Raw genomic sequence first — 17,092 nt, forward strand, 5'->3', positions numbered from 1 at the left:
TCCATTGGTTCTTTAATAGCTGGTACAACTCCAAGGTCTCCAATGAAGTTCTTCAGCCATATCGCCTCCTTTGCTGCCTCGCTAGCTGCAATATACTCTGATTCACAAGTAGAATCTGCCACTGTCTCTTGCTTGGAACTCTTCCAAGAAATTGCTCCTCCGTTTAGGGTAAAGACCCAGCCCGACTGAGAGCGGAAATTATCCCTATCAGTCTGGAAGCTAGCATCATTGTACCCTACAACTCTCAAGTCATCACTCCCACCGAGGGTAAGGACCCAGTCCCTAGTCCTCCGTAGGTACTTGAGGATATTCTTTACCGCAGTCCAGTGTGCCTTGCCAGGGTTCCCCTGATACCTGCTAACCATGCTTAGGGCAAAGGCTACATCAGGTCGAGTACACGTCATAGCATACATGATCGATCCTACAGCCGAAGCATAAGGTATTCGACTCATTTCTGCTATCTCAACCTCAGTGCTAGGGCTTTGTGTCTTACTCAATCTGGCGTTACTCTGGATAGGTAACTCTCCTTTCTTGGAATCTTGCATGCCGAATCTCTTCAGCACCTTATCCAAGTATGTACTCTGACTAAGTCCAATTAGTCTTTTACTCCTGTTTCTCAAAATCCTTATCCCTAGAATATAGGCAGCTTCTCCTAGGTCCTTCATAGAGAAACACTTCCCAAGCCAGGACTTAACTTCCTGCAAAGTTGGGATGTCATTTCCTATAAGTAGTATGTCATCCACATACAATACCAAAAAGCTAACTATACTCCCACTAGCCTTGACATACACACAAGATTCATCTTCACTTCTGGAAAAGCCAAATTCCTTGACCTTTTCATCAAAGCAAAGATTCCATCTGCGAGGTGCTTGCTTCAATCCATAAATGGATTTCTCAAGCTTACACACTCTGTTAGGGTACTCGTTGCTTACAAAACCCTCTGGCTGACTCATGAAAACATCTTCAGCCAACTTTCCATTAAGGAAAGCGGTTTTGACATCCATTTGCCAAATTTCATAGTCATGAAATGCAGCTATGGCTAACATAACCCTAATAGACTTAATCTTGGCTACTGGAGAAAAAGTCTCATCATAATCCACTCCAGGGATTTGAGAGAACCCCTTTGCAACCAGTCTAGCCTTATAAGTGTGTACATTACCATCCATGTCGGTCTTCTTCTTGAAGATCCATTTGCACTCCACTGTCTTACGACCTGGTACATTTTCAACCAAGTTCCAAACTTCATTGTCATACATGGATTGTATCTCGCTATCCATTGCCTCTTTCCACTTGGCTGACTCAGGGCCTGCCATGGCTTCCGCGTAACTTCTAGGTTCATCCAGACCTATCAGTGTCTCATCACTGATAAGTGTATCACCTTCTGCAGTAATATGGAAACCATAGTAATGCTCAGGAGCATTCCTAACCCTTGTGGAACGCCTCAGAGGTATGGACTTGTCAATTGGCTCAATAGGAGTTTCCTCCTCAGGTTGCGTGCTAGGGTTTGAAGTTCCTTCACCGCTTGACTCTTGAATTTCTTCAAGATCAATTTGCCTCCCACTGTCTCCTTGGCTTATAAATTCTCTCTCTCGAAAGACTCCTTTTCTTGCTACAAAGACCACATTGTCACTAGGTCTGTAGAAGAGTTAACCAAAGGATTGTTGTGGGTAGCCGATGAAAATACACCTCTCGCTTCAAGGTTCAAGCTTATCATGAGTCTTGCGTCTCACGAAAGCCTCGCAACCCCAAATCTTGATGTGGTCTAGTTTAGGTACTTTACCAGTCCACATCTCGTGAGGAGTTTTGGCAACTTTTTTGTAGGGACTAGATTAAGAATATGGGCGGCAGTCTCTAAGGCATACCCCCAGAATGAGATTGGTAGCGTAACTCGACTCATCATGGAACGAACCATATCCAACAAGGTTCGATTACGCCTCTCAGCTACACCATTCAACTGTGGTGTTCTGGGAGGTGTCAATTGTGAGACAATCCCACATTCCCTAAGATAGTCGAGGAACTCTAAACTAAGATACTTACCCCCTCGATCGGATCGAAGCATCTTAATGTTCCTGCCCAATTCATTCTCGACTTCCTGTTTAAATTCCTTAAACCTCTCGAAAGTCTCTGACTTATGCTTGATTAAGTAGACATATCCATATCTACTGTAATCATCAGTAAAAGTCAAATGATAACGATTAGCATCCCTTGTGGCATGTTTGAATGGTCCACACACATCCGTGTGTATAAGGTCCAACAAACCTTCACCCCTCTCACACGAGCCTGTGAAGGGTGACTTTGTCATTTTTCCAAGTAAGCATGATTCGCAACTATCATCTGACTTTAGGTCAAACGACTCCAAGACTCCATCCTTTTGGAGTTGGCCTATGCGTTTCTTGCTTATATGTCCAAGACGACAATGCCATAATGATGCTTTATCCAAGTTAGTATTATTAGTAGAATCAATACACAAAACATTATTTCCCAAGTTATCTACAACAGATACAGCTTCATACACACCATCACAAGGTAATGCTTTAAAATAAAAGACATTATTATAGAAAACATCTATAGAACCAACTTCATTATTAAATGAAAAGGTAAACCCTTGTTTGTACAAAGCATGAAAGGAAATAATATTTCTTGCCATTCCTGGCGAATAACAACACTTATTCAAATCTAAATTAAACCCACTACTTAGCGATAAAGTATAAACTCCAATCTTGGTAACAGGTAAAGCTTTCCTATTCCCCATGATCAAGTTTATTCTTCCTTGCTCCACATTCTCACTTCTTCTTAGTCCCTGCAAGTCACAACAAATATGAATACCACAACCGGTATCAAGGACCCAAGAATTAGAATGGGGTGAGTTATTAGAAATGATAGTGTAAGTACCTGCATGGTTGGGTTTGACTTTCCCATCCTTCACATCCTGCTGGTACTTTGGGCAGTTCCGCTTCCAATGAGATTTTTCATGACAATAGAAGCATTCAGCCTCTTTTGGGTCAAAAGAAGGAGTGACGAAACCTTTCTTGGTTCCACTTGAAGAATAGCCATCAAGGGTCCGAGCCTTGGTACCCTTCGAGGATCTCTTTCTCTTCCTCCATCGATTTTTCCCAATTGCCAAAACCGGAGTTGAGTTTGGAGTAGGAGTGATAGCAACCGACTTCCCCTTAAGACCTGATTCTGCGGTCTTGAGAAGTCCGTGAAGTTTGCTGAGTGTGACCTCTTCCTTATTCATGTGATATGTCATACGGAATTGATCATAGCACAATGGTAAGGAGTGCAAAATCATATCTATTGCAAGATCCTCAGGGAAGTTCACATTAAGCTTCAGCAAACGATCCACATACCTTTGCATTTTCTGCATGTGGCTCGTGACGGATTCCCCGTCCTTCATCATGGTTGTTATCATGGAGCAGATGATTTCATACCTCTCTTGTCTTGCACTTTGATGGTATCTTTCCATCAAATCTTGGTGCATTTCATAAGGGTAGAAATCCTCATAAGACTTTTGGAGTTCTGTTGTCATCGTGGCCATCATGATGCAAGCCACTTTCGTAGCATCCATTTCATGTGCCCGAAATTCAGCGATCTCCTGAGGAGTTGCAGTGGTCTCATCAATCTCCTTAAGCTCCTTGTCAAGGACATATTCTTTGTCCTCGTAGCGGGTAATCATCCTGATGTTTCTGATCCACTCATTGAAGTTGGATCCATCAAAGGTGACTTTCCCACACAAGTTCATAAGGGTAAAGGAGCCATTAGGATTAGAGCCAGAAGCAGCATTGTTTGAAGACATCTAAAAAGAAGAGAACAAGATTAGTTTAGATATAAGAGAGTCCTTAATAAAACACCCAAATGTAATATTAAGGCTAGGATCCAATCACAATATAATATAACTTAGAAGAGGTATGCCGTAATCTAAGCTATACCATATTTGAAAGGTAGGTGAATGACGATTCACCAATTTCCACCACGAAAACCGAAATATTTAAGTATTAGGCTTTGATTGGTTCTTAGAAATTCCTAGATTCTTTGAGATTCAATGAACTTTTCAAAGGCATGTTTCAATCTCGAGTGTGCCCTCCAGGTTTTGTGACTGGGATGCCGAGGATCACAAAACGAGGTGTGAAGTAACCATGCAAATCACTTGGTACCCTTTAAAGTTTATCACTCAATCGATGTGCCGGTAAACCACACACGCTCCATCGATACTATAATAAACCTTTAAGTCACCCTTTACCTACCTTGTTAAGTCCAAGTTAGTGTGCCGGTTAACCACACACGCTCCACCAACGACTTAAACAAAGTGTAAAGTGTAATTTCATGGATTAGCACCTTATTCACATTTTTCCTAAAGTAACTAAGATTGGGAATTTAATAAAACATTTAGTTACTTTATAATATTCATCATACTTTGAATGAGAATTTATAAGTCCTTGTCTTACCCGTTCGGCTAACGACCCTCCACCAGTCAAGCAAGCGGTGGGTGAGAGTGGACACCCATTAAGTCACCATTTTATAGGCAACAACCTTATACCCACCTTATAGACCGGCTTCGTGAATGAGGCGTACTAGCGGTAAGACGACTTTGTTCTTATACATATATATATATATATATATATATATATATATATATATATATATATATATATATATATATATATAATTATTAAATCATAATAATATTAGTATGAGGGTTGAATTTTAACTTTTAAAATTCTAAGGGTTGGAACTAAAGTTTTAACTTGACTTTACTTGTTCCAAAACTTGAGGGCAAGTTTTGTAAACTTTCAAAACTTTTCATATCTTGTAACTTATGAGTTTAATAGAGTAATAAAATGAGGACTTTTCATTTTTCTAACTCTTGTGTTCTTTTAATGGTTTTTTTAATCCAAGAGACTTTTGGTTTTCCATAACTTGAGGACAAGTTATGGACTCCATTAAAACACATTATGATCAAGAATTAAACTACCACATAGGTTACAAATAATTCCTATGATCATCTAAACTTCATAAGAACAAGAACATGAATATGAACACTTTCAAGAATCAAAATCACATTAAACTTTGTAATTTTGATAACTAGTTGTTGTAAATGAATTAGCAAAAACATTACACCAGCTAAAACAAGTTTTCAAGTACCAAAACAGTTTAGGGTAATGTATCCAATCCATTTCCAGCAACTAAAGTCGAAATCTGCACTCTGTCGACCCTACTCGCCGAGTGCATTGAACCTACTCGCCGTGTAGGTTGAAGATACAAGTGAACTCGACGAGTCCCCCCATGGACTCGCCGAGTCCATTCGTCAGACAGCAAGTTTTTCGACTTTTTTCTTCAACTTTTAAGCACAAATAAAAGGCAAACAAGCCTAGGCTCTGATACCACTGATGGGTTTTGAGCATTCTAACACTTCCTAAGTGTACATGCAACCCTAATAACCTTGGATCTATGTTTGTCTAATTATCATGCAAAGTTGAATTCCAAGGTTATATTCCTATCTAGCATGGGGAACAATTTTTTCTTGAATAAAAGATAGAATAACTTACCTTGTAGTTGCTTGTGTTCCTTGAAACCTTGTGAGCCTAGCACCCCAAGTGTGATGCCTCAAATGCTTCACACAACACCAAATGCTCTTAGAGAGACTTTAGAGAGAATTCACACTTCTTCAAATTGGCCTAGCCCTCAAGTTTCTTATATGTCTTGTGTGTGTTGCCAATTTGTGGAGAATGGGACCTTTATATAGTGTTGTGTCATGACTCTTCATTTTCATGACCCATGGGTTTGTAACTCCCATGGAGCATCCATGGAGCATCCTATGGGTAAAGCCCAACTTGATAATCCATGGAGCCTTTTAGCCCACTATACAAGATATGAATGATTTACATAATCAACCCATATATTTAATTAGTTATCCTTTGATCACATAATTAATTCCAAATTAATTCTTTGATCAAACTAATCAAATAATATTATTAATATATTAGAACTTATAATATATTAATAATCTCCAAGTGATATTTCTCTCATTTAGTCTATCCAATTGCATGGTGCCATGCAACCCAAATGGACCATGCCGGGTCGGGTCAAGTACACCCCAGAAATAGTTATGGACTTAGACACCTTATCCAACAAGAACTTCATCGGTGATCTTGGAGTTGTACCTGCCATAAAGGAGCCAATGGAGATTTTCTGTGATAACGAAGGCGCAGTTGCCTTGACCAAGGAACCGAGGGATCATGGTAGATCAAGACATATCGACAGAAAGTATCACTTCATTAGACATCATGTAGAAGAAGGACAACTCGTAGTGAAGAGGATATCATCAGAAGATAACCCTGCAGATCCGCTTACGAAGGGACTGAGTAGGGTTAAGCACTTGCAGCATGCTAGGAGTATTGGGCTGAAGGATGATATTAGCATAGATTAGATAGTATTAGAAACGTGTAATAGATAAATGTAATTGACATTTGATGATTAAATAAAGGAGTTTTATTTATGAGTAATGTTACTATCTTATGTTAATTGTTTAGCTATTGTTTGACTTTGCATGTTTTGACTTCCAGAATAATTGAGTTTATTAGGAATAATCGAATTGTTCAAATGGTCCACAATCGTTCATATGTTGGGAGTAGATATGAATGAAGATTGTCATGAATTGGTGTGTAGAATGTCTAAATGGTGTTAGACATAGCAAAGGATTGCTGCAACGTTCATGAGTGCTTATGAACTAGTTTTGAGCATTGGAATAAACCCGCGCTTGCTGGAATCACCTTATGGAATACGATATAAAAGGTGATCGCAAGATGATAATATCATATAGTCTTAAAACCTAGATATATGGTTTTTTATTTGTTAATTGATTGTACATTGATAATACGAAAACGCATCAGTAACTTGGTGTTATAAAACGTATTGTTGTGTATAGTTGGTTAATGAGTAAGTAAATGCATATAAGTCGAAGTTTATCTGTAACTTTTATCTAAGAAGGTAAAAGTGATATCTCGGCCGCTCGATGATTTGATTTGACTTATGTGCCAGGCCTGGTTAGAGAGAGTAAATATTATTAATATATTATGAGAATAATATAATGAATAATATATTTGTTATTTGATTAATATAAGTCATAGAATTAATTAGAATTAATTTGGTGACTTAAAGTGATTAATTAAATAATGGGGTATAAACTATCAATTGTTTGATAGTTAAGCTTTAGACTGTAAATCCATTGGGATATGCTTTGGACGAATTCTAAGGGATTTAGGATAGCTAAAATCGTCCATATAGATACCTTAGGAATGGATTTGGATAGCCTTAAGAGAAGATTATCCAATTAGGGTTTAGGTTGTAACCCTTAAGGAGTCTACAAGTATAAATAGACCCCATGGCATAGGGAATTCGATACATCTGATAAAGTAAGAGAACCCTGGCCGAATTCCTCCCCTATCCTCTCTCCTAAATCATTCTTCTTGCTATTGGTGTTTGTAAGCCATTAGAGGAGTGACATTTGTGACTCTAGAAGCTCCAAGACCTCAAGATCAACAAGGAACTCCAAGGTATGATTCTAGATCTGTTTCAATGTTGTTATTTAACCTAATTAGTCATTAGAAGACTTGGATTCAAAGCTTGTTTATTAGAAAGCCTAGATCCAAGCATTAGGGTTTTGCATGCGCACATAGGAAAGTTCTTATGGCTAAAACCCATCAAAAACGTGGGGAACTTCTCTTCTAGGGTTAGAACACATTTTGGGCAGCCTCCATCCTCTCTCCTCTTCATCCTCTTGCTCTTGGTGTTTGTGAACTATTAGAGGAGTGACATTTGTGACTCTAAGTTTTCTAAAGTCAATACAAGAAGGATTTGGGATTGTTATTGCTACATAACAATCAAGGTAATAACTTAAACCCATTCTTATGTTAATATGATTACTTGTATGCTAGAATTAGGTTTTATAGTCTTGGATAAATTGCATGTACAATAGAGAAACCTAGATCCAAGCATTAGCGTTTGTATGAGCAGATAGGATGTTCTTATGGCCAAAACCCATCAGTGGTATCAGAGCCTTGATTGGTTTCTATTGTATTGATGCCTTGTTTGTTTGTTCAAGCTGTAAAATCGATTTTTTGGCCCCCTGTTTGATGAACTCGGCAAGTTCCAGTGTGGACTCGGCAAGTAGCTCCAACTCGGCGAGTACATAGAGGAACTCAGCGAGTTCGAGCGTTAGAAGGAGGCTTTTTCGGGATTTTTGCCTATTTGGACTTAGGATATTTGCCATAATTGTTTAAAATTCATAAAATTCAAATGTTATTGATTCCTTATGATTATCCTTGTCAAAAGAAAAGATTTTGGTCATCTAATCAGATAATTGTTACCTTATTTGACAAATGTTAAGTTATGGAAATTATTTGATCATTATCTTGCAAGAATTTGAACTAGATCTAATTAGATAACCACCAATTATAGTTAATTGCCTTATTTGAATTATGTGATCTAGAATATTCTTGACAAAGTTTGGAAAAGTTTCAAATTAATCCCTTTAGGTTTTATAGTTTAAATTAAAACTTGAAAGTTTAGAATTTAAATAAGTTGAAACCCTAATGTTTTGAAAAGGTAGCAAAGGGTGACTCAATGTTTGTCATAGTTCGGTGGAGCGTGTGTGGTTTACCGGCACATCGAATAGGTGACTGTAACATGTGAGGGCACTATGTAAGTTTGCATGGTTATTCACACCCATTTTGTGATCCTCGGCATCCCAGTCACAAACTAGAGGGGCATATCGAGATTTAAACATGCCATTGAAATGTTCAATGAATCTCAAAGGATCTAGGAGTTTTCATAGAAATTAAAACTTAAATTTCATTTTCGTTTTTCATGGTGGAAATTAGTGAATCGTCATTCACTTACCTTCAAATATTCTGCAACTAGATTACGGCATCCCTTTTCTAGGTTGTAACGTATTGTGTTGGGTCCTAGCCTTAGTATCTCATTTGGGTGATATACTAAGGACTCAATCAAGCAACTAACTTGAATTCGTTTTCTCCCGTTTTGTAGATGTCAAAGTTCGACAACTATGGTCTTCCCAAATCCCGTGGAACAAGCTTTCCACATGAAGATGATATTCCATGATTCGATTGAGGAACAAGAGATCATGCTTCACTTCCTCCACCTCCTCCAATTATTCTCCCTAACCCACAAGTTCGAACGCTTGAAAAGTTCAAACTCACTCAAGCCCTTTTGGCAAGTAAACATAAAGAAGGAAAGTCAGTGTGTGCACATGTCCTAGGGATGAAGTCACACATTGATAGGTTAAGAATGTTGGGATCCGTTTTCTGTGAGGAATGGTTGTTGATTGGGTTCTTTAGTCACTTCCTAACTCATATAGTGAGTTCGTAAGAGAGTACTATATGATGAACTGCGACGTGGCCCTTATAGATCTCACATATATGCTTATTGCTGCTGAATCAACAATGGTTTGGCGCAATAGAAAAGCAAAGTTGATTGGTGAATCTACCTTCAAGACCTCTATGGATATAGACAATGGCAACGAAAGACATGCTATGATCGAAAAGTTTGATCATAAGAGAAAGGCAATGTCTGAAGTAGTTCCATGTCATGTTCCAAAAGAGTCAATTTGTTTTTATTGCCAAGAGAAGGGGCATTGGAGACGAAGTTGCCCTATTTACCTAAGAGATCTAAGAGATGGGAGAGTCGAAACGTATGGCTCTAATATAGGTAAACTCCATTAACTAACTCTTTTAAGTTTCTATTCTAGATACTTAATACATAATGTGATAAGATTACAATTGATGTTTTGTAGGATCGAAGAAAAGAAAGGAAGCTTAAGGGAAGAAGTTTGCAGAATCTAACCGTGAAGGAATGGATTTCGAAGATTAGATTCTTGAGCTACTACTTAGAGTTAGAATTAGATTGTTAAAAAAAGATGTATTAGCATAGTTTTTCAATGAATTGCATTGTAAAGACAAATTTTTTCCGCAATAAAATTAATTTTGATTTTCTATTATTTATTTATCCTTGCAATGGTGTCACACCCCGCTAAAGCGGAAACACGAGGTGTGGCAGTACAAAGGGTTTCATAGCAAAAGTTTAAAGACAACACCAACCATAGTATTAAAAACCATTACAAATTTACAACGGGTTTGAACAACTTTTGAAAGAAATTACAATGTAAATTGAAATGCAACACATGCGAATGCTCCTAAAAGTGATGTGTCCCTAAGTGCCACCTACTTGATGATTCCTGAAAAAACATGTAAAACGAGCGTCAACTATAAAAATAGTTGGTGAGTACTCACAGATAAACAAAATAATATTGGTTCCATGAATTGAAATCAAAGTTTTGATAAAAGTTTCCAATAATAAAAGTATATTGTTAAAATGAGTAAATAAGTTTGTAAAAACAAAGTTCTTTGTCATCATGAGAGATAAAGTATGTTGCCCATGTAAGATGCAATATTCATATTCTCATGGAAGATAAAGTTCGTTACTCAAACGAGTAAACAAGTTTCATTGCTAAAATGAGCAATCAATTTCGTTGCTACAAGGAGCAAACAATTTCATTGCTAAAACAAGTATATAAGTTTTTAGTAATAAAAGTTCGTTGCTATAATGAGAAACAAAGTTCGTTGCTATAATAAGCATAAAAGTTTCGTTGCTAAAATAAGTATACAAGTTTCATTGCTAAAATAAGTATACAAGTGTCGTTGCTAACATGAGAGTACAAGTTTCATGTGTGCATAAAGATTCGTATGTGCGTCAAGTTTCCATTCATGAGTTCACAATCCAAGCCTAATGACTGAATCGTGCCCTATTGACTACTATGTGTATCGCAAACATAGTGTATAAAATGGTAAAATGCACTCAAGCGAATCGTGCGAGTGAGGAGTTGTCTACGTCCCTGATAGGGCTTTCCATAATAACCATAGGCTCAAAAGAGTTAATGAGTTGTGTCTAGAGATTCCAGGGACTTAACCGCAATACAGTCCTCATGAATTAAAGTAACATACACATACATCGAAATATAGCAACCAAGTTTCATACAAGTCAAAATAAATACAACGAACATAAAAAGTTTAGGACATACTTTTCCACCCCCAAAACATTTAAAAACTGAAAATAGGGAAGTTGTGAATACTCACAATATGCGAAATATAGCAACCAAGTTTATACGAGTCAAATAAATACAACGAATATAAATAGTTTAGGACATGCTTTTCCACCCCAAAACATTTAAAAACCGAAAATAGGGGAGTGGTGAATACTCACAATACATTGAGATAATGCAAATGGTGCTTTGAACTACGCTCCTCTCGTACCACTATCGTTTTCCTACAACGATGTTACACACTAATAAGTCTCTAATCGAAATCTAACACTAGTATACATCTACAACAGAATTATGCCAATATTGTGTCAAAACTGAATATAGAAAAGTTACAAACATTTTTCTGTGTAAATTAAGTTTCAAAGAATCAATTGTTATATAACAATTTAAGTGAAAATTTTCCATTATTGAAATGTTAATATTTAACATTTTATAGGTGTTCCAATGATTAAATATTCAAAAACTAAATCAAATTAGTTCTAAAATTTCCCAAAGTTTGCATTTCAGTTTTAATTGAAGGCAAAGACCTTAGGATAATTTTTTTCTTGAATTTTTGATTTGTCTAACTATTTTTCACAACTTTAGTTTCTTGAATAACCAAAAAATTATGAAAAATACTAAACAGTTAATAAAAATTATCAAACTTCAGATTTTGGTTCTAAATGTTTTAAAAGACTACTAGATAAATTTTCATGGATTATGGATATGCGTAACCATTTTTCATATATTTAATTCTCTAAATATATAAAAATTCATGAAAAATAGAAATCAGTTATGAAAATGCCCCAAACGTTTTATAGTAATTTCATTATAGATAGTTAATCTGTGAAAAATATAAAAATGGGTTTCAAAACTGTTTAACCAATTTTTATGATATTTATGAATTTATTCTAATAAAAATTGAAATAAATAGAAAAAAATTTCCAAAATTACCCAAACTTTTTTTATTACTGTTCTTAAACATTATCGAGCTGGGAAAAATATAAAAGTCGATTTCTAAACTGTTTAACCCAATTTTATGATTTTTGAGCATTTATTCTAATAAAAATTGAAATAAATAGAAAATATTTTCTAAAATTATCCAAGCTTTTTATTTAAATGTTATTATACATACATAGGCTGGGAAAAATATAAAATATATTTCTCAGTGGGTATTTCTATTTTTCCTTGTTTTATCCCTTTAAATAATCATTAATTGAAGAATAAATAATAAACAGTTAAAATAAGTTACCAAAAATTTTTGTAACATCATTTACCGTGTAGGTAATCTGGTAAAAATACCAAAAGTGGTTTTCATATTGTATAATCCGGTTTTGGGTATTTATGTGTATTTAAGTGTATTTAACATTAGAAAATAAGAGAAAAACATTATACAGTAGAGAAAAATCTTAAATATTTTTATGTAACCTCCTACTATACGAAAAGATGTTCTGGTAAAATGTCATGAATTTTGGATTATCAGAAATTGTGACATTATTTTTCTGCGTCTCCCACCAAAGGTAAGAGCTGCGAAAATTATTAGATACAATTTTCACACACCCTAAAGTGATTTTGTGATTTATTATACCCAAACAAAAATAAAATGGAAAATCATACTAAAAAGCAACATAAATAGATGAAAATTAACGAGAGGTCATTATTCACCCTAGGGGTCAGCCACAAATTTATTACGGATTTATAGACCTTTAGACGTATTTTATATTATTTATTGCCCTATTTTATTGGATTAATTATAATAATACGAGAAAAATGAATTATCTTCTGGAAATTTAGAGAGCATCTTATTTTTTTGATGAGAATGTGGGAAAAATCGGATTTGGTCAGAAAATTATTTTTAGATATTTATTTGGAAATAAATCTTTCATTAACATATTTGAAAGCTTTGTAACAACAACTTTGATCATCAAGCATCTATGCTTGAAGATCATCACATGCATGTTGTTTTGAAGACCATTCATGAGTTTGAAATGTTCAAAAATCGTTTTTGATAGAAAACTTTGGATGCATGTGGTGATTTTCCACCAAAACGTGTAGAAAAGTGCATTTTCATGGTTTTGACTTAGGTTTAGGTCATGGATCTTCACCCTTTTGTAACATGCAAGATGCTTTTGGTGAAAATCTACCACTATCATCATCAAAAATAAAGTGAATGAACATTCACACAAATTTTCTAAGAGAATGGTGTAGAAGAACAAGGAAATGCAAGAAAATCCTTTAAAACTAGAAAGAAAAGTGAAGGAGATTGGAGGATTTTCGTGATTACCATGGAGAAGAACCCTAGAAGATGAAGATTTGAAGGTAAGAGTTGTTCTTGGCTGGAGAATTTCGTGGTTCTATAGATGGAAAGAGAGAGTTTGAGTGTGGTAAATGGTGGAGTGTGAGAGAGAATGAGGGGTAGAGTGAGAGAGAGAGAGAAGATGGAGTGGTAGAGTGAATTGATTATGTGTTGGGAAGAGGAGAGAGAGGAGAGATCCGAATTTTTAATGAAGAGAGGGTCTCCCTCTTTTAAATTTTATAAAATATAACTTTATTTTATAAAAATATCAAGTTTTTATAAAACATGCACTTTATTCTAAATTTTCCTTCACAAAACCTTGATTTTTGGCTTAGAAAATAAGGTTAAATACTAATGACTTCAATTTTTTTTCCTTAGTTATATTTTACTAAATTGAGTTATTTTAAATTGATATTTTATAGTCCATACCAAATTTATGGATTTTTAGGTGTTAAAGTTTATAAATTTGAGTTTTTAGGGCATTTAGGGTTTTTGAGAGTTTGTAAGTCTTTGGATATCAAAATTAATTAAATTTTGAGATTTCAAACTATTTTAGAGTTTCATAACTCTTATTCAAGTTAGAAATAATGTTTGTAACATTTTTTTATCGGTTTATTGGCATTCTATGTAGTGATTCCGAGATTCAAGCGAAATTGAGGAATCAAGTATACTAGTCCTAATCTTCAACTTTGACTTAAGTTTCTATGAGACTCTGACCTAACTTTTACTTCTAGGTCAAGTACATGATGTGTGTATATGATTCATGAAATGGTGTTCAAGTCAAAGAGTGACCCTAATATTGATAGTCACTAAAGTTAAGTAGTATTAAAATTCACATATGAATGTCAAATTTAAGTACACTATCCATTGATTCTAATTATTTCCAAGTTTCTAGTAGGTTATAACTTAGCTTCTAGTTACTAAGTCTAGTACGGGTAGTGCCTATATGTGCAACTAAGTCTAGTCAAATCTAGAACCGACTCGAATTTTGACGGTTGTTTCAAATGGCGTATATTAAAAAATTGATGTTTGAATGTTTCTATTATTAGCAATAATGAATTTGGTTCTTATTATGTTATTTGTGGAAATGTCGAAGAATTTACTGAATAAGGAAAGTTTCTCATCACCAAAGTTTCAATTGGATAGAAACATGGAATCATGCAACTTGGTTGCACGATGAATGAGAAATTTCATACTTGGAAATTAGACTAATTCATTGACAAAAGTGTCAAGTGAAGGACTAGGAGATCGGATACACAAAGTTGCGTGTTGATCAAGTCCACCATAAGACTAACAAAGATATTCGTCATGATTTACTAAAGTTTTAGTAAATATGATTATACTTATAAGATTAAGTCTAATTCTGAATTGATTAAAAAAAGGGTTTAAATCAATAGCAGAACGAATAAAAGGAATCAAGTAGGCAGAAAGATAAAACTTTCTCCATTCTCAGAAGAAGGCAGAGTACCTTTTATGCTCTATGATAGGTCTTAATGATTAAGAACCATATCTCAATTAATCCTCTAAGAGAGTCTTAGTACAATTGCATGTCTAAGAAGAGGATTCAAGAATTGAAGAAATGGTTAAATCAAGAAGTCAATCATACTTCATTCCAAAACAAGTCTTAGAGTTAAGATTGTGACATTGAGTGAAAAGTATTAAGAAGGTTTATAGCATTCATCAAATGTGAAAGTGGTGATGTCTTGGATAAGACAAAGACCAACTAGGACCAATTTATGAAGTGTTTTGATAAAAACTACACTAACTCTTGAATATTTGTTTGTCAAGAAATGTTTATTGACAAGAGAATCTCATATGTCAAGGAGTCAGTAGGAGTCTTAATGGTCTTGAAAGGTTTCAAGAACAAATCAAATAAACCTTATCGATCATCACTAGCACACGAGTTGAGGTTTACAACCTATCGTGTTGACATTATTTTGTTTCTGTGTCGTTCCAATTAAGTTTGTTATGCATGTGAGTTCTATGAGTTCTCATTTGAATGCATAAAAGGCAAGGACCCATGTCAATGAAAAGTACATTGATAGAAAAAGGTGAGCTGCTTAACTACTAGGAAGACATGGTGGGCAGCTGTGTTACCATAAGGCAAGAAATCAAGATTAAGAAAGTTCGGTCCATATAAGTTTGAATTTGTCGTAAACTTTGGTTTTGACAAATTCACATGGAAAAGAACACATACACCATTAAAATCTAAGTGTCATAAGATTCCCTCCTTCATGAAAATGACTGTAAGGAAATACTTTCACTAAGAAAGATTTTAGAAGATAGTAATTGTGAAATTGTATTCTCAAATTCGATTATGGTTACGGTATCCCTCTCCATAATTTGAATTGTGAGATTTGACAATTAGTCTTAATTGTTTAGACACACATATGAGATATCTAAAGGAAAGGTGTATAAGCTTAGATAAAGGATTATCAAAGTATTAGGTATTAGAAACAAGAACTTAAGAAATTCAATGAGTATTGTTTTTCTGAAAGTTAGGCTGTTTCTGAATACATGTCAAAGCTAGTGGGAGCGTAAGTGTTATGTTTATAATAATCATCATGATAGTGGGAGTATAAATGTTATGATTGTATGATTATTAAGGAAAGTATTGCAAGTTGGCAATATAAATTATAGAAAACAAGAGTCATTCTTTGCAAAGTTATAAGGACGGAATAGTTGTTTTGCTCTAATTAAGGGAGAGAATATTATGCTTCATTTCAAATCTAAAGGCTTAGGTTGTGGAATGTTAATAAATTTAGTCAAAGGTACATAGTGTGTTCTTAAAATTTTGATTATGATTACGGCATTCCTCTTCACAATTCGAATTTTGAGAACATAACAAATGAAATATTATGGTGGAAGATTGATAAAGTATCAAATCTTTATGTAAGACATTATGCATTGTGTCCCATACGCTTCGGGTATAGGATTGATTGCATAGGCTATAATATTTGACCATTCTAAAATTTTTCAAATGTCTAGAGCATTTAGAGGGAAAAAGGACAAGAATCGGTTTTGACTAAAATAATTAAACAATTATCAAAGGGCAATCCAAAGTTCACCGAGGATTGGTCGCTTGTGAGTAGTTGGAAGTATAGTATTGGAAAATATGGAAATGTTTCCATATTGGATGGACCATATCGACATTATTATGAATAGAAAAGATTCTATTAAGAATGAGTTGTCATATGGAAAATATGGAAATGTTTCCACATTGGATGGACCATATCGACATTATTACGAATAGATAAGATTCTATTAAGAATGAGTTGTCATATGGAAAATATGGAAACGTCTCCATAATGGGAATTGAATGTTGAAAATCTATGTCTAGATTAGAAACTTTTATGCAAAAGGATGTTCAAAGGAATGTACCTTGAGTGAGAGACATCACATCTAAGGAATTGTCTTGTAACAATCTCCGATAGAGGATTTTGTAATATCATTGGCAATAGTCTTTGTGACTTTGGTGCAGTGACATTACGAAAGGATCATTGCATAAAATGTTAGAATCTAATATATTCTATAAGTGGCAAGAATTTGATATTCTTTCCCTTGTGAAAAGGATTAGGAGTTGTGAAATGAGTACGATTGGAAATGTGTTCATTTGATCTATTTCACAAAGTAAGAACCATAGGTAAGCATTCTGTGCATGCTAGGAGCATGGGACAAGTGTACTAATAATTCAAGTAAGA

The sequence above is a fragment of the Lactuca sativa genome, chromosome 1 (genome assembly GCF_002870075.4).
Source record: "Lactuca sativa cultivar Salinas chromosome 1, Lsat_Salinas_v11, whole genome shotgun sequence".
Taxonomy (NCBI): Eukaryota; Viridiplantae; Streptophyta; class Magnoliopsida; order Asterales; family Asteraceae; genus Lactuca; species Lactuca sativa.